The sequence below is a fragment of the Taudactylus pleione genome, unplaced genomic scaffold (assembly GCF_031769625.1).
Source record: "Taudactylus pleione unplaced genomic scaffold, aTauple2 ptg000106l, whole genome shotgun sequence".
Taxonomy (NCBI): Eukaryota; Metazoa; Chordata; class Amphibia; order Anura; family Myobatrachidae; genus Taudactylus; species Taudactylus pleione.
The window spans coordinates 2,411,821-2,431,611 of record NW_028284508.1 but is presented as its reverse complement, the minus strand read 5'-3'; positions in this window follow the sequence as shown (position 1 = coordinate 2,431,611).

Sequence of the window (19,791 nt, the reverse complement as noted above, 5' to 3'; positions counted from 1 at the left end):
ATTGGTTTCTATGTATTCTGGCTTAAAACGAGCATTTGCTCTTTTCTCTTAGACGCAACATGGGAGAAAAACCATTTCACATCACATTTGTGGGCCATGGTCTTCAAGACTTGTGTGTAATTTTGAGCTGTCTGTGGTTTCTACAAGAGGAGATATGACAAAGTATGCGCTTTTGCTGTTTCCATTGGTTTCAATGTATTTTGGACTAAAAGAAGCTTTTGCTGTTTTCTCTTCAATACAACATGGGAGAAAAACTATTTCACATCACATTTGTGGGCCTTGGTCATCAACACATTGTGTGTAATTTTGAGCTTTCTGTGTTTGCTACAAGAGGAGATATGGCAAAGTATGTACTTTTGCTGTTTCATTTGATTTCAATGCATTTTAGCCTAAAACGAGCATTTGCTGTTTTCTCTTAAATGCAACATGGGAGAAAAACCATTTCACATCACATTTGTGGGCCTTGGTCTACTACACATTGTGTGTAATTTTGAGCTATCTCTGCTACAAGAGGAGATATGGCACAGTTTGCACTTTTGCTGTTTCCATTGGTTTCAATGCATTTTGGCCTAAAACGAGCATTTGCTGTTTTCTCTTAAACACAACATGGGAGAAAAACCATTTCACATCATATTTGTGGGCCTTGGTCTGCAACACAGTGTTTTAAATTTGAGCTTTCTGTGTTTGCTACAAGAGGAGATATCACAAAGTATGCCCTTTTGCTGTATCCATTGGTTTCAATGTATTCTGGCTTAAAACGAGCATTTGCTGTTTTCTCTTAAACGCAACATGGGAGAAAAATCATTTCACATCACATTTGTGGGCCATGGTCTTCAACACTTGTGTGTAATTTTGAGCTGTCTGTGGTTTCTACAAGAGGAGATATGACAAAGTATGCGCTTTTGCTGTTTCCATTGGTTTCAATGCATTTTGGCCTAAAAGAAGCTTTTGCTGTTTTCTCTTCAATACAACATGGGAGAAAAACTATTTCACATCACATTTGTGGGCCTTGGTCTTCAACACATTGTGTGTAATTTTGAGCTCTCTGTGTTTGCTACAAGAGGAGATATGGCAAAGTATGCACTTTTCCTGTTTCCATTGGTTTCAATGCATTTTGGCCGAAAATGAGCATTTGCTGTTTTCTCTTAAATGCAACATGGGAGAAAAACCATTTCACATCAAATTTGTGGGCCTTGGTCTGCAACACATTGTGTGTAAGTTTGAGCTGTCTGTGTTTGCTACAAGAGGAGATATCACAAAAAATTTACTTCTGCTGTTTCCATTGGTTTCAATGCATTTTAGCCTAAAACGAGCATTTGCTGATTTATCTTGAACACACCATGGGAGAAAAACCATTTCACATCACATTTGTGGGCCTTGGTCTTCAACACATTGTGTGTAATTTTGAGCTATCTGTGTTTGCTACAAGAAGAGATATCGCAAAGAATTCAGTTTTTCTGTTTCCATTGGTTTCAATGCATTTTGGCCAAAAACGAGCATTTGCTGTTTTCTCTTAAACGCAACATGTGAGAAAAACCATTTCACATCACATTTGAGGGCCATGGTCTTCAACACTTCTGTGTAATTTTGAGCTGTCTGTGTTTACTCCAAGAGGAGATATTGAAAAGCATTTACTTTTGCTGTTTCCATTGGTTTCAATGCATTTTGGCCTAAAACGAGCATTTGCTGTTTTCTCTTAAACACAACATGGGAGAAAAACCATTTCACATCATATTTGTGGGCCTTGGTCTTCAACACATTGTGTGTAATTATGAACTGTCTGTGTTTGCTACAAGAGGAGATATCACAAAGCATTCACTTTTGCTGTTTCCATTGGTTTCAATGCATTTTGGTTTAAACGACCATTTGCTCTTTTCTCTTAAACACAACATGGGAGAAAAACTATTTCACATTACATATGTGGGCCTTGGTCTTCAACACATTGTGTGTAATTTTGAGCTGTCTGTGTTTGCTACAAGATGAGATATCACAAAGAATGCGCTTTTGCTTTTTCTAATGATTTCGATGCATTTTATCCTAAGACGAGCATTTGCTGATTTCTCTTAAACGCAACATGGGAGAAAAACCATTTCACATCATATCTGTGGGCCTTGGTCTTCAACACATTGTGTGTAAATTTGAGCTGTCTGTGTTTGCTAAAAGAGGAGATATCTCAAAACATTTACTTCTGCTGTTTCCATTGGTTTCAATGCATTTTGGCCAAAAACGAGCATTTTCTGTTTTCTTTTAATTGCAACATGGGAGAAAAACCATTTCACATCACATTTGTGGGCCTTGGTCTGCAACACAGTGTTTGTAATTTGAGCTTTCTGTGTTTGCTATAAGAGGAGATAGCACAAAGTATGCACTTTTGCTGTTTCCTTTGATTTCAATGCAGTTTGGCTAAAACAAGCATTTGCTGTTTTCTCTTAAACCCAACATGGGAGAAAAACCATTTCACATCACATTTGAGGGCCTTGGTCTTCAACACATTGTGTGTAATTTTGAGCTGTCTTTGTTTGCTACAAGAGGAGATATCACTAAGTATGCCCTTTTGCTGTTTCTATTGGTTTCAATGTATTCTGGCTTAAAACGAGCATTTGCTCTTTTCTCTTTGACGCAACAAGGGAGAAAAATCATTTTACATGACATTTGTGTGCCTTGGTCTTCAACACCATGTGTGTAATTTTAAGCTCTCTGTGTTTGCTACAAGAGGAGATATGGTATAGTATGCTCTTTTGCAGTTTCCATTAATTTCAATGCATTTATTCCTAAAACGAGCATTTGCTGCTTTCTCTTAAACCCAACATGGGAGAAAAACCATTTCACATCACATTTGAGGGTCTTGGTCTTCAAAACATTGTGTGTAATTTTGAGCTGTCTGTGTTTGCTACAAGAGGAGATATCACAAAGCATTTACTTCTGCTGTTTCCATTGGTTTCAATGCAGTTTGGCCTAAAATGAGCATTTGCTATTTTTTCTTTAACGCAACATGGGAAAAAAACCATTTCACATCACATTTGTGGGCCTTGGCCTTCAACACATTGTGTGTAATTTTGAGCTGTCTTTGTTTGCTACAAGAGGAGATATCACTAAGTATGCCCTTTTGCTGTTTCTATTGGTTTCAATGTATTCTGGCTTAAAACGAGCATTTGCTCTTTTCTCTTAGACGCAACATGGGAGAAAAACCATTTCACATCACATTTGTGGGCCATGGTCTTCAACACTTGTGTGTAATTTTGAGCTGTCTGTGGTTTCTACAAGAGGAGATATGACAAAGTATGCACTTTTGCTGTTTCCATTGGTTTCAATGCATTTTGGACTAAAAGAAGCTTTTGCTGTTTTCTCTTCAATACAACATGGGAGAAAAACTATTTCACATCACATTTGTGGGCCTTGGTCTTCAACACATTGTGTGTAATTTTGAGCTATCTGTGTTTACTCCAAGAGGAGATATTGAAAAGCATTTACTTTTGCTGTTTCCATTGGTTTCAATGCATTTTGGCCTAAAACGAGCATTTGCTGTTTTCTCTTAAACACAACATGGGAGAAAAACCATTTCACATCATATTTGTGGGCCTTGGTCTTCAACACATTGTGTGTAATTATGAACTGTCTGTGTTTGCTACAAGAGGAGATATCACAAAGCATTTACTTTTGCTGTTTCCATTGGTTTCAATGCATTTTGGTTTAAACGACCATTTGCTCTTTTCTCTTAAACACAACATGGGAGAAAAACTATTTCACATTACATATGTGGGCCTTGGTCTTCAACACATTGTGTGTAATTTTGAGCTGTCTGTGTTTGCTACAAGAAGAGATATCACAAAGAATGCGCTTTTGCTTTTTCTAATGATTTCGATGCATTTTATCCTAAGACGAGCATTTGCTGATTTCTCTTAAACGCAACATGGGAGAAAAACCATTTCACATCATATCTGTGGGCCTTGGTCTTCAACACATTGTGTGTAATTTTGAGCTCTCTGTGTTTGCTACAAGAGGAGATGTCACAAAAAATGTACTTCTGCTGTTTCCATTGGTTTCAATGCATTTTGGTAAAAATCAGGCATTTGCTGTTTTCTCTTAATGCAACATGGGAGAAAAACCATTTCACATCACATTTGTGGGCTTTGGTCTGCAATACAGTGGTTGCAATTTGAGCTTTCTGTGTTTCATACAAGAGGAGATATCACAAAGTATGCCCCTTTGCTGTTTCCATTGGTTTCAATGTATTCTGGCTTAAAACGAGCATTTGCTGTTTTCACTTAAATGCAACATGGGAGAAAAACCATTTCACATCACATTTGTGGGCCATGGTCTTCAACACATTGTGTGTAATTTTGAGCTGTCTGTGTTTGCTACAAGAGGAGATATGACAAAGTATGCACTTTTGCTCTTTCCATTGGTTTCATTGCATTTTGGCCTAAAAGAAGATTTTGCTGTTTTCACTTCAATACAACATGGGAGAAAAACTATTTCACATCACATTTGTGTGCCTTGGTCTTCAACACTTTGTGTGTAATTTTGAGCTATCTCTGTTTGCTACAAAAGGAGATATGACAAAGTATGCACTTTTGCTGTTTCCATTGGTTTCAATGCATTTTGGCCTAAAAGAAGCTTTTGCTGTTTTCTCTTCAATACAACATGGGAGAAAACCTATTTCACATCACATTTGTGGGCCTTGGTCTTCAACACATTGTGTGTAATTTTGAGCTCTCTGTGTTTGCTACAAGAGGAGATATGGCAAAGTATGCACTTTTGCTGTTTCCATTGGTTTCAATGCATTTTGGCCGAAAATGAGCATTTGCTGTTTTCTCTTAAATGCAACATGGGAGAAAAACCATTTCACATCACATTTGTGGGCTTTGGTCTCCAACACAGTGTTTGCAATTTGAGCTTTCTGTGTTTGCTGCAAGAGGAGATATCACAAAGTATGCCCTTTTGCTGTTTCCATTGGTTTCAATGTATTCTGGCTTAAAACGAGCATTTGCTGTTTTCTCTTAAATGCAACATGGGAGAAAAACCATTTCACATCAAATTTGTGGGCCTTGGTCTGCAACACATTGTGTGTAAGTTTGAGCTGTCTGTGTTTGCTACAAGAGGAGATATCACAAAAAATTTACTTCTGCTGTTTCCATTGGTTTCAATGCATTTTAGCCTAAAACGAGCATTTGCTGATTTATCTTGAACACACCATGGGAGAAAAACCATTTCACATCACATTTGTGGGCCTTGGTCTTCAACACATTGTGTGTAATTTTGAGCTATCTGTGTTTGCTACAAGAAGAGATATCGCAAAGAATTCAGTTTTTCTGTTTCCATTGGTTTCAATGCATTTTGGCCAAAAACGAGCATTTGCTGTTTTCTCTTAAACGCAACATGTGAGAAAAACCATTTCACATCACATTTGAGGGCCATGGTCTTCAACACTTCTGTGTAATTTTGAGCTGTCTGTGTTTACTCCAAGAGGAGATATTGAAAAGCATTTACTTTTGCTGTTTCCATTGGTTTCAATGCATTTTGGCCTAAAACGAGCATTTGCTGTTTTCTCTTAAACACAACATGGGAGAAAAACCATTTCACATCATATTTGTGGGCCTTGGTCTTCAACACATTGTGTGTAATTATGAACTGTCTGTGTTTGCTACAAGAGGAGATATCACAAAGCATTCACTTTTGCTGTTTCCATTGGTTTCAATGCATTTTGGTTTAAACGACCATTTGCTCTTTTCTCTTAAACACAACATGGGAGAAAAACTATTTCACATTACATATGTGGGCCTTGGTCTTCAACACATTGTGTGTAATTTTGAGCTGTCTGTGTTTGCTACAAGAAGAGATATCACAAAGAATGCGCTTTTGCTTTTTCTAATGATTTCGATGCATTTTATCCTAAGACGAGCATTTGCTGATTTCTCTTAAACGCAACATGGGAGAAAAACCATTTCACATCATATCTGTGGGCCTTGGTCTTCAACACATTGTGTGTAAATTTGAGCTGTCTGTGTTTGCTAAAAGAGGAGATATCTCAAAACATTTACTTCTGCTGTTTCCATTGGTTTCAATGCATTTTGGCCAAAAACGAGCATTTTCTGTTTTCTTTTAATTGCAACATGGGAGAAAAATCATTTCACATCACATTTGTGGGCCTTGGTCTGCAACACAGTGTTTGTAATTTGAGCTTTCTGTGTTTGCTATAAGAGGAGATAACACAAAGTATGCACTTTTGCTGTTTCCTTTGATTTCAATGCAGTTTGGCTAAAACAAGCATTTGCTGTTTTCTCTTAAACCCAACATGGGAGAAAAACCATTTCACATCACATTTGAGGGCCTTGGTCTTCAACACATTGTGTGTAATTTTGAGCTGTCTTTGTTTGCTACAAGAGGAGATATCACTAAGTATGCCCTTTTGCTGTTTCTATTGGTTTCAATGTATTCTGGCTTAAAACGAGCATTTGCTCTTTTCTCTTTGACGCAACAAGGGAGAAAAATCATTTTACATGACATTTGTGTGCCTTGGTCTTCAACACCATGTGTGTAATTTTAAGCTCTCTGTGTTTGCTACAAGAGGAGATATGGTATAGTATGCTCTTTTGCAGTTTCCATTAATTTCAATGCATTTATTCCTAAAACGAGCATTTGCTGCTTTCTCTTAAACCCAACATGGGAGAAAAACCATTTCACATCACATTTGAGGGCCTTGGTCTTCAAAACATTGTGTGTAATTTTGAGCTGTCTGTGTTTGCTACAAGAGGAGATATCACAAAGCATTTACTTCTGCTGTTTCCATTGGTTTCAATGCAGTTTGGCCTAAAATGAGCATTTGCTATTTTTTCTTTAACGCAACATGGGAAAAAAACCATTTCACATCACATTTGTGGGCCTTGGCCTTCAACACATTGTGTGTAATTTTGAGCTGTCTTTGTTTGCTACAAGAGGAGATATCACTAAGTATGCCCTTTTGCTGTTTCTATTGGTTTCAATGTATTCTGGCTTAAATCGAGCATTTGCTCTTTTCTCTTAGACGCAACATGGGAGAAAAACCATTTCACATCACACTTGTGGGCCATGGTCTTCAACACTTGTGTGTAATTTTGAGCTGTCTGTGGTTTCTACAAGAGGAGATATGACAAAGTATGCACTTTTGCTGTTTCCATTGGTTTCAATGCATTTTGGACTAAAAGAAGCTTTTGCTGTTTTCTCTTCAATACAACATGGGAGAAAAACTATTTCACATCACATTTGTGGGCCTTGGTCTTCAACACATTGTGTGTAATTTTGAGCTCTCTGTGTTTGCTACAAGAGGAGATATGGCAAAGTATGCACTTTTGCTGTTTCCATTGGTTTCAATGCATTTTGGCCGAAAATGAGCATTTGCTGTTTTCTCTTAAATGCAACATGGGAGAAAAACCATTTCACATCAAATTTGTGGGCCTTGGTCTGCAACACATTGTGTGTAAGTTTGAGCTGTCTGTGTTTGCTACAAGAGGAGATATCACAAAAAATTTACTTCTGCTGTTTCCATTGGTTTCAATGCATTTTAGCCTAAAACGAGCATTTGCTGATTTATCTTGAGCACACCATGGGAGAAAAACCATTTCACATCACATTTGTGGGCCTTGGTCTTCAACACATTGTGTGTAATTTTGAGCTATCTGTGTTTGCTACAAGAAGAGATATCGCAAAGAATTCAGTTTTTCTGTTTCCATTGGTTTCAATGCATTTTGGCCAAAAACGAGCATTTGCTGTTTTCTCTTAAACGCAACATGGGAGAAAAACCATTTCACATCACATTTGAGGGCCATGGTCTTCAACACTTCTGTGTAATTTTGAGCTGTCTGTGTTTACTCCAAGAGGAGATATTGAAAAGCATTTACTTTTGCTGTTTCCATTGGTTTCAATGCATTTTGGCCTAAAACGAGCATTTGCTGTTTTCTCTTAAACACAACATGGGAGAAAAACCATTTCACATCATATTTGTGGGCCTTGGTCTTCAACACATTGTGTGTAATTATGAACTGTCTGTGTTTGCTACAAGAGGAGATATCACAAAGCATTCACTTTTGCTGTTTCCATTGGTTTCAATGCATTTTGGTTTAAACGACCATTTGCTCTTTTCTCTTAAACACAACATGGGAGAAAAACTATTTCACATTACATATGTGGGCCTTGGTCTTCAACACATTGTGTGTAATTTTGAGCTGTCTGTGTTTGCTACAAGATGAGATATCACAAAGAATGCGCTTTTGCTTTTTCTAATGATTTCGATGCATTTTATCCTAAGACGAGCATTTGCTGATTTCTCTTAAACGCAACATGGGAGAAAAACCATTTCACATCATATCTGTGGGCCTTGGTCTTCAACACATTGTGTGTAAATTTGAGCTGTCTGTGTTTGCTAAAAGAGGAGATATCTCAAAACATTTACTTCTGCTGTTTCCATTGGTTTCAATGCATTTTGGCCAAAAACGAGCATTTTCTGTTTTCTTTTAATTGCAACATGGGAGAAAAACCATTTCACATCACATTTGTGGGCCTTGGTCTGCAACACAGTGTTTGTAATTTGAGCTTTCTGTGTTTGCTATAAGAGGAGATAGCACAAAGTATGCACTTTTGCTGTTTCCTTTGATTTCAATGCAGTTTGGCTAAAACAAGCATTTGCTGTTTTCTCTTAAACCCAACATGGGAGAAAAACCATTTCACATCACATTTGAGGGCCTTGGTCTTCAACACATTGTGTGTAATTTTGAGCTGTCTTTGTTTGCTACAAGAGGAGATATCACTAAGTATGCCCTTTTGCTGTTTCTATTGGTTTCAATGTATTCTGGCTTAAAACGAGCATTTGCTCTTTTCTCTTTGACGCAACAAGGGAGAAAAATCATTTTACATGACATTTGTGTGCCTTGGTCTTCAACACCATGTGTGTAATTTTAAGCTCTCTGTGTTTGCTACAAGAGGAGATATGGTATAGTATGCTCTTTTGCAGTTTCCATTAATTTCAATGCATTTATTCCTAAAACGAGCATTTGCTGCTTTCTCTTAAACCCAACATGGGAGAAAAACCATTTCACATCACATTTGAGGGTCTTGGTCTTCAAAACATTGTGTGTAATTTTGAGCTGTCTGTGTTTGCTACAAGAGGAGATATCACAAAGCATTTACTTCTGCTGTTTCCATTGGTTTCAATGCAGTTTGGCCTAAAATGAGCATTTGCTATTTTTTCTTTAACGCAACATGGGAAAAAAACCATTTCACATCACATTTGTGGGCCTTGGCCTTCAACACATTGTGTGTAATTTTGAGCTGTCTTTGTTTGCTACAAGAGGAGATATCACTAAGTATGCCCTTTTGCTGTTTCTATTGGTTTCAATGTATTCTGGCTTAAAACGAGCATTTGCTCTTTTCTCTTAGACGCAACATGGGAGAAAAACCATTTCACATCACATTTGTGGGCCATGGTCTTCAACACTTGTGTGTAATTTTGAGCTGTCTGTGGTTTCTACAAGAGGAGATATGACAAAGTATGCACTTTTGCTGTTTCCATTGGTTTCAATGCATTTTGGACTAAAAGAAGCTTTTGCTGTTTTCTCTTCAATACAACATGGGAGAAAAACTATTTCACATCACATTTGTGGGCCTTGGTCTTCAACACATTGTGTGTAATTTTGAGCTATCTGTGTTTACTCCAAGAGGAGATATTGAAAAGCATTTACTTTTGCTGTTTCCATTGGTTTCAATGCATTTTGGCCTAAAACGAGCATTTGCTGTTTTCTCTTAAACACAACATGGGAGAAAAACCATTTCACATCATATTTGTGGGCCTTGGTCTTCAACACATTGTGTGTAATTATGAACTGTCTGTGTTTGCTACAAGAGGAGATATCACAAAGCATTTACTTTTGCTGTTTCCATTGGTTTCAATGCATTTTGGTTTAAACGACCATTTGCTCTTTTCTCTTAAACACAACATGGGAGAAAAACTATTTCACATTACATATGTGGGCCTTGGTCTTCAACACATTGTGTGTAATTTTGAGCTGTCTGTGTTTGCTACAAGAAGAGATATCACAAAGAATGCGCTTTTGCTTTTTCTAATGATTTCGATGCATTTTATCCTAAGACGAGCATTTGCTGATTTCTCTTAAACGCAACATGGGAGAAAAACCATTTCACATCATATCTGTGGGCCTTGGTCTTCAACACATTGTGTGTAATTTTGAGCTCTCTGTGTTTGCTACAAGAGGAGATGTCACAAAAAATGTACTTCTGCTGTTTCCATTGGTTTCAATGCATTTTGGTAAAAATCAGGCATTTGCTGTTTTCTCTTAATGCAACATGGGAGAAAAACCATTTCACATCACATTTGTGGGCTTTGGTCTGCAATACAGTGGTTGCAATTTGAGCTTTCTGTGTTTCATACAAGAGGAGATATCACAAAGTATGCCCCTTTGCTGTTTCCATTGGTTTCAATGTATTCTGGCTTAAAACGAGCATTTGCTGTTTTCACTTAAATGCAACATGGGAGAAAAACCATTTCACATCACATTTGTGGGCCATGGTCTTCAACACATTGTGTGTAATTTTGAGCTGTCTGTGTTTGCTACAAGAGGAGATATGACAAAGTATGCACTTTTGCTCTTTCCATTGGTTTCATTGCATTTTGGCCTAAAAGAAGATTTTGCTGTTTTCACTTCAATACAACATGGGAGAAAAACTATTTCACATCACATTTGTGTGCCTTGGTCTTCAACACTTTGTGTGTAATTTTGAGCTATCTCTGTTTGCTACAAAAGGAGATATGACAAAGTATGCACTTTTGCTGTTTCCATTGGTTTCAATGCATTTTGGCCTAAAAGAAGCTTTTGCTGTTTTCTCTTCAATACAACATGGGAGAAAACCTATTTCACATCACATTTGTGGGCCTTGGTCTTCAACACATTGTGTGTAATTTTGAGCTCTCTGTGTTTGCTACAAGAGGAGATATGGCAAAGTATGCACTTTTGCTGTTTCCATTGGTTTCAATGCATTTTGGCCGAAAATGAGCATTTGCTGTTTTCTCTTAAATGCAACATGGGAGAAAAACCATTTCACATCACATTTGTGGGCTTTGGTCTCCAACACAGTGTTTGCAATTTGAGCTTTCTGTGTTTGCTGCAAGAGGAGATATCACAAAGTATGCCCTTTTGCTGTTTCCATTGGTTTCAATGTATTCTGGCTTAAAACGAGCATTTGCTGTTTTCTCTTAAATGCAACATGGGAGAAAAACCATTTCACATCACATTTGTGGGCCATGGTCTTCAACACATTGTGTGTAATTTTGAGCTGTCTGTGTTTGCTACAAGAGTAGATATGACAAAGTATGCGCTTTTGCTCTTTCCATTGGTTTCAATGCATTTTGGCCTAAAAGAAGATTTTGCTGTTTTCACTTCAATACAACATGGGAGAAAAACTATGTCACATCACATTTGTGTGCCTTGGTCTTCAACACATTGTGTGTAATTTTGAGCTGTCTGTGTTTGCTTCAAGAGGAGATATCACAAAGCATGGACTTTTGCTGTTTACATTAGTTTCAATGCATTTTGGCCTCAAACAAGCATTTGCTGTTTTACCTTAAATGCAACACGGGAGAAAAAAGATTTCACATTACATTTGTGGGCCTTGGTCTTCAACACATTGTGTGTAATTTGAGCTTTCTGTGTTTGCTAAAAGAGTAGATATCACAAAGCATGCACTTTTGCTGTTTCCATTGGTTTAAATGCATTTTGGCCTCAAACGAGCATTTGCTGTTCTCTCTTAAACGCAACATGGGAGAAAAACCATTTCACATCACATTTGTCTGCCTTGGTCTTCAACACATTGTGTTTAATTTTGAGCTGTCTGTGTTTGCTACAAGAGGAGATATCACAAAGTATGCGCATTTGGTGTTTCCATTGATTTCAATGCAGTTTGGCCTAAAACGAACATTTGCTGTTTTCTCTTAAACGCAACATGGGAGAAAAACAATTTCACATCACATTTGTGGGCCTTGGTCTTCAACACAATGTGTGTAATTTTGAGCTATCTGTGTTTGCTACAAGAGGAGATATCGCAAAGAATACAGTTTTTCTGTTTCCATTGGTTTCAATGCATTTTGGCCAAAAAGGAGCATTTGCTGTTTTCTCTTAAACAAAACATGGGAGAAAAACCATTTCACATCACATTTGAGGGCCATGGTCTTCAACACATCTGTGTAATTTTGAGCTGTCTGTGTTTACTCCAAGAGGAGATATCGCAAAGCATTTACTTTTGCTGTTTCCATTGGTTTCAATGCATTTTGGCCTAAAACGAGCATTTGCTGTTTTCTCTTAAACACAACATGGGAGAAAAACCATTTCACATCATATTTGTGGGCCTTGGTCTTCAACACATTGTGTGTAATTATGAACTGTCTGTGTTTGCTACAAGAGGAGATATCACAAAGCATTTACTTTAGCTGTTTCCATTGGTTTCAATGCATTTTGGTTTAAACGACCATTTGCTCTTTTCTCTTAAACACAACATGGGAGAAAAACTATTTCACATCACATATGTGGGCCTTGGTCTTCAACACATTGTGTGTAATTTTGAGCTGTCTGTGTTTGATACAAGGGGAGATATCACAAAGTATGCTGTTTTGCTGTTTCAATTGATCTCAATGCAGTTTGGCCTAAAACGAGCATTTGCTGTATTCTATTAAATGCAACATGGGAGAAAAACCATTTCACATCACATTTGTGTGCCTTGCTCTTCAACACATTGTGTGTAATTTTGAGCTCTCTGAGTTTGCTACAAGAGGAGATATCACAAAGCATTTACTACTGCTGTTTCCATTGGTTTCAATGCAGTTTGGCCTAAAATGAGCATTTGCTGTTTTCTCTTAAACGCAACATGGGACAAAAACCATTTCACATCACATTTGTGGGCCTTGGCCTTCAACACATTGTGTGTAATTTTGAGCTGTCTTTGTTTGCTACAAGAGGAGATATCACAAAGTATGCCCTTTTGCTGTTTCCATTGGTTTCAATGTATTCTGGCTGAAAACGAGCATTTGCTGTTTTCTCTTAAACGCAACATGGGAGAAAAACCATTTCACATCACATATGTGGGCCATGGTCTTCAACACTTGTGTGTAATTTTGAGCTGTCTGTGGTTTCTACAAGAGGAGATATGACAAAGTATGCACTTTTGCTGTTTCCATTGGTTTCAATGCATTTTGGCCTAAAAGAAGCTTTTGCTGTTTTCTCTTCAATACAACATGGGAGAAATACTATTTCACATCACATTTGTGGGCCTTGGTCTTCAACACATTGTGTGTAATTTTGAGCTCTCTGTGTTTGCTACAAGAGGAGATATGGCAAAGTATGCACTTTTGCTGATTCCATTGGTTTCAATGCATTTTGGTTTAAACGACCATTTGCTCTTTTCTCTTAAACACAACATGGGAGAAAAACTATTTCACATCACATATGTGGGCCTTGGTCTTCAACACATTGTGTGTAATTTTGAGCTCTCTGTGTTTGCTACAAGAGGAGATATGGTATAGTATGCGCATTTGCAGTTTCCATTGATTTCAATGCATTTATTCCTAAAATGAGCATTTGCTGTTTTCTCTTAAACCCAACATGGGAGAAAAACCATTTCACATCACATTTGTGGGCCCTGGTCTCCAACACATTGTGTGTAATTTTGAGCTGTCTGTGTTTGCTACAAGAGGAGATATCACAAAGCATTTACTTCTGCTGTTTCCATTGGTTTCAATGCAGTTTGGCCTAAAATTAGCATTTTCTGTTTTCTCTTAAACGCAACATGGGACAAAAACCATTTCACATCACATTTGTGGGCCTTGGCCTTCAACACATTGTGTGTAATTTTGAGCTGTCTTTGCTTGCTACAAGAGGAGATATCACAAAGTATGTCATTTTGCTGTTTCCATTGGTTTCAATGTATTCTGGCTTAAAACGAGCATTTGCTGTTTTCTCTTAAACGCAGCATGGGAGAAAAACCATTTCACATCACATTTGTGGGCCATGGTATTCAACACTTGTGTGTAATTTTGAGCTGTCTGTGTTTTCTACAAGAGGAGATATGACAAAGTATGCACTTTTGCTGTTTCCATTGGTTTCAATGCATTTTGGCCTAAAAGAAGCTTTTGCTGTTTTCTCTTCAATACAACATGGGAGAAAAACTATTTCACATCACATTTGTGGGCCTTGGTCTTCAACACATTGTGTGTAATTTTGAGCTCTCTGTGTTTGCTACAAGAGGAGATATGGCAAAGTATGCACTTTTGCTGTTTCCATTGGTTTCAATGCATTTTGGCCGAAAATGAGCATTTGCTGTTTTCTCTTAAATGCAACATGGGAGAAAAACCATTTCACATCACATTTGTGGGCCTTGCTCTTCAACACATTGTGTGTAATTTTGAGCTCTCTGTGTTTGCTACAAGAGGAGATATCACAAAGCATTTACTACTGCTGTTTCCATTGGTTTCAATGCAGTTTGGCCTAAAATGAGCATTTGCTGTTTTCTCTTAAACGCAACATGGGACAAAAACCATTTCACATCACATTTGTGGGCCTTGGTCTTCAACACATTGTGTGTAATTTTGAGCTCTCTGTGTTTGCTACAAGAGGAGATATCACAAAGTATGCCCTTTTGCTGTTTCCATTGGTTTCAATGTATTCTGGCTGAAAACGAGCATTTGCTGTTTTCTCTTAAAAGCAACATGGGAGAAAAACCATTTCACATCACATATGTGGGCCATGGTCTTCAACACTTGTGTGTAATTTTGAGCTGTCTGTGGTTTCTACAAGAGGAGATATGACAAAGTATGCACTTTTGCTGTTTCCATTGGTTTCAATGCATTTTGGCCTAAAAGAAGCTTTTGCTGTTTTCTCTTCAATACAACATGGGAGAAATACTATTTCACATCACATTTGTGGGCCTTGGTCTTCAACACATTGTGTGTAATTTTGAGCTCTCTCTGTTTGCTACAAGAGGAGATATGGCAAAGTATGCACTTTTGCTGATTCCATTGGTTTCAATGCATTTTGGTTTAAACGACCATTTGCTCTTTTCTCTTAAACACAACATGGGAGAAAAACTATTTCACATCACATATGTGGGCCTTGGTCTTCAACACATTGTGTGTAATTTTGAGCTTTCTGTGTTTGCTACAAGAGGAGATATGGCAAAGTATGTACTTTTGCTGTTTCATTTGATTTCAATGCATTTTAGCCTAAAACGAGCATTTGCTGTTTTCTCTTAAATGCAACATGGGAGAAAAACCATTTCACATCACATTTGTGGTCCTTGGTCTTCAACACATTGTGTGTAATTTTGAGCTGTCTGTGTTTGCTACAAGAGGAGATATCACAAAGCATGCACTTTTGGTGTTTCCATTGGTTTCAATGCATTTTGGTAAAAATCGGGCATTTGCTGTTTTCTCTTAAATGCAACATGGGAGAAAAACCATTTCACATCACATTTGTGGGCCTTGGTCTGCAACACAGTGTTTTCAATTTGAGCTTTCTGTGTTTGCTACAAGAGGGAATATCACAAAGTATGCCCTTTTGCTGTTTCCATTGGTTTCAATGTATTCTGGCTTAAAACGAGCATTTGCTGTTTTCTCTTAAATGCAACATGGGAGAAAAAACATTTCACATCACATTTGTGGGCCATGGTCTTCAACACATTTTGTGTAATTTTGAGCTGCCTGTGTTTGCTACAAGAGGAGATATGACAAAGTATGCGTTTTTGCTCTTTCCATTGGTTTCAATGCATTTTGGCCTAAAAGAAGATTTTGCTGTTTTCTCTTCAATACAACATGGGAGAAAAACTATTTCACATTACATTTGTGGGCCTTGGTCTTCAACACATTGTGTGTAATTTTGAGCTATCTCTGTTTGCTACAAGAGGAGATATTACAAAGTATGCGCTTTTGCTGTTTCCATTGATTTCAGTTAAGTTTGGCCTAAAACGAACATTTGCTGTTTTCTCTTAAATGCAACATGGGAGAAAAAACATTTCACATCACATTTGTGGGCCTTGGTCTGCAACACATTGTGTGTAAATTTGAGCTGTCTGTGTTTGCTAAAAGAGGAGATATCTCAAAACATTTACTTCTGCTGTTTCCATTGGTTTCAATGCATTTTGGCCAAAAACGAGCATTTTCTGTTTTCTTTTATTTGCAACATGGGAGAAAAACCATTTCACATCACATTTGTGGGCCTTGGTCTGCCACACAGTGTTTGTAATTTGAGCTTTCTGTGTTTGCTATAAGAGGAGATATCACAAAGTATGCACTTTTGCTGTTTCCATTAATTTCAATGCATTTATTCCTAAAACGAGCATTTGCTGCTTTCTCTTAAACCCAACATGGGAGAAAAACCATTTCACATCACATTTGAGGGCCTTGGTCTTCAAAACATTGTTTGTAATTTTGAGCTGTCTGTGTTTGCTACAAGAGGAGATATCACAAAGCATTTACTTCTGCTGTTTCCATTGGTTTCAATGCAGTTTGGCCTAAAATGAGCATTTGCTGTTTTTTCTTAAAAGCAACATGGGAAAAAAACCATTTCACATCACATTTGTGGGCCTTGGCCTTCAACACATTGTGTGTAATTTTGAGCTGTCTTTGTTTGCTACAAGAGGAGATATCACTAAGTATGCCCTTTTGCTGTTTCCATTGGTTTCAATGTATTCTGGCTTAAAACGAGCATTTGCTCTTTTCTCTTAGACGCAACATGGGAGAAAAACCATTTCACATCACATTTGTGGGCCATGGTCTTCAACACTTGTGTGTAATTTTGAGCTGTCTGTGGTTTCTACAAGACGAGATATGACAAAGTATGCACTTTTGCTGTTTCCATTGGTTTCAATGCATTTTGGACTAAAAGAAGCTTTTGCTGTTTTCTCTTCAATACAACATGGGAGAAAAACTATTTCACATCACATTTGTGGGCCTTGGTCTTCAACACATTGTGTGTAATTTTGAGCTTTCTGTGTTTGCTACAAGAGGAGATATGGCAAAGTATGTACTTTTGCTGTTTCATTTGATTTCAATGCATTTTAGCCTAAAACGAGCATTTGCTGTTTTCTCTTAAATGCAACATGGGAGAAAAACCATTTCACATCACATTTGTGGGCCTTGGTCTTCAACACATTGTGTGTAATTTTGAGCTGTCTGTGTTTGCTACAAGAGGAGATATCACAAAGCATGCACTTTTGGTGTTTCCATTGGTTTCAATGCATTTTGGTAAAAATCGGGTATTTGCTGTTTTCTCTTAAATGCAACATGGGAGAAAAACCATTTCACATCACATTTGTGGGCCTTGGTCTGCAACACAGTGTTTTCAATTTGAGCTTTCTGTGTTTGCTACAAGAGGGAATATCACAAAGTATGCCCTTTTGCTGTTTCCATTGGTTTCAATGTATTTTGGCTTAAAACGAGCATTTGCTGTTTTCTCTTAAACGCAACATGGGAGAAAAAACATTTCACATCACATTTGTGGGCCATGGTCTTCAACACATTTTGTGTAATTTTGAGCTGCCTGTGTTTGCTACAAGAGGAGATATGACAAAGTATGCGTTTTTGCTCTTTCCATTGGTTTCAATGCATTTTGGCCTAAAAGAAGATTTTGCTGTTTTCTCTTCAATACAACATGGGAGAAAAACTATTTCACATTACATTTGTGGGCCTTGGTCTTCAACACATTGTGTGTAATTTTGAGCTATCTCTGTTTGCTACAAAAGGAGATATGGCAAAGTATGCACTTTTGCTGTTTCCATTGGTTTCAATGCATTTTGGCCTAAAACGAGCATTTGCTGTTTTCTCTTAAACACAACATGGGAGAAAAACCATTTCACATCACATTTGTGGGCCTTGGTCTTCAACACATTGTGTGTAATTTTGAGCTGTCTGTGTTTGCTTCAAGAGGAGATATCACAAAGCATGGACTTTTGCTGTTTACATTAGTTTCAATGCATTTTGGCCTCAAACGAGCATTTGCTGTTTTACCTTAAATGCAACACGGGAGAAAAAAGATTTCACATTACATTTGTGGGCCATGGTCTTCAACACATTGTGTGTAATTTGATCTTTCTGTGTTTGCTACCAGAGGAGATATGACAAAGTATGCGCTTTTGCTGTTTCCATTGGTTTCAATGCATTTTGGCCTAAAATAAGCTTTTGCTGTTTTCTCTTCAGTACAACATGGGAGAAAAACTATTTCACATCACTTTTGTGGGACTTGGTCTTCAACACATTGTGTGTAATTTTGAGCTGTCTGTGTTTGCTACAAGAGGAGATATGACAAAGTATGCGATTTTGCTGTTTCCATTGGTTTCAATGCATTTTGGCCTAAAATAAACTTTTGCTGTTTTCTCTTCAGTACAACATGGGAGAAAAACTATTTCACATCACTTTTGTGGGACTTGGTCTTCAACATATTGTGTGTAATTTTGAGCTCTCTGTGTTTGCTACAAGAGGAAATATCACAAAGAGTGCTCTTTTGCTGTTTCCATTGGTTTCAATGTTTTTTGGCCAAAAACTAGCATTTGCTGTTTTCTCTTAAATGCAACATGGGAGAAAAACCATTTCACATCACATTTGTGGGCCATTGTCTTCAACACATTGTGTGTAATTTTGAGCTGTCTGTTTGCTACAAGAAAAGATATCACAAAGAATGCACTTTTGCTAATGATTTCAATGCATTTTATCCTAAAACGAGCATTTGCTGTTTTCTCTTAAACGCAACATGGGAGAAAAACCATTTCAAATCACGTTTGTGGGCCTTGGCCTTCAACACATTGTGTGTAATTTTGATCTGTCTGTGTTTGCTACCAGAGGAGATATGACAAAGTATGCGCTTTTGCTGTTTCCATTGGTTTCAATGCATTTTGGCCTAAAATAAGCTTTTGCTGTTTTCTCTTCAGTACAACATGGGAGAAAAACTATTTCACATCACTTTTGTGGGACTTGGTCTTCAACACATTGTGTGTAATTTTGAGCTGTCTGTGTTTGCTACAAGAGGAGATATGACAAAGTATGCGATTTTGCTGTTTCCATTGGTTTCAATGCATTTTGGCCTAAAATAAGCTTTTGCTGTTTTCTCTTCAGTACAACATGGAGAAAAACTATTTCACATCACTTTTGTGGGACTTGGTCTTCAACATATTGTGTGTAATTTTGAGCTCTCTGTGTTTGCTACAAGAGGAAATATCACAAAGAGTGCTCTTTTGCTGTTTCCATTGGTTTCAATGTTTTTTGGCCAAAAACTAGCATTTGCTGTTTTCTCTTAAATGCAACATGGGAGAAAAACCATTTCACATCACATTTGTGGGCCATTGTCTTCAACACATTGTGTGTAATTTTGAGCTGTCTCTGTTTGCTACAAGAGGAGATATCACAAAAAATGTACTTCTGCTGTTTCCATTGGTTTCAATGCATTTTGGTAAAAATCGGGCATTTGCTGTTTTCTCTTAAATGCAACATGGGAGAAAAACCATTTCACATCACATTTGTGGGCCTTGGTCTGCAACACAGTGTTTTCAATTTGAGCTTTCTGTGTTTGCTACAAGAGGGAATATCACAAAGTATGCCCTTTTGCTGTTTCCATTGGTTTCAATGTATTCTGGCTTAAAACGAGCATTTGCTGTTTTCTCTTAAACTCAACATGGGAGAAAAAACATTTCACATCACATTTGTGGGCCATGGTCTTCAACACATTTTGTGTAATTTTGCGCTGTCTGTGTTTGCTACAAGAGGAGATA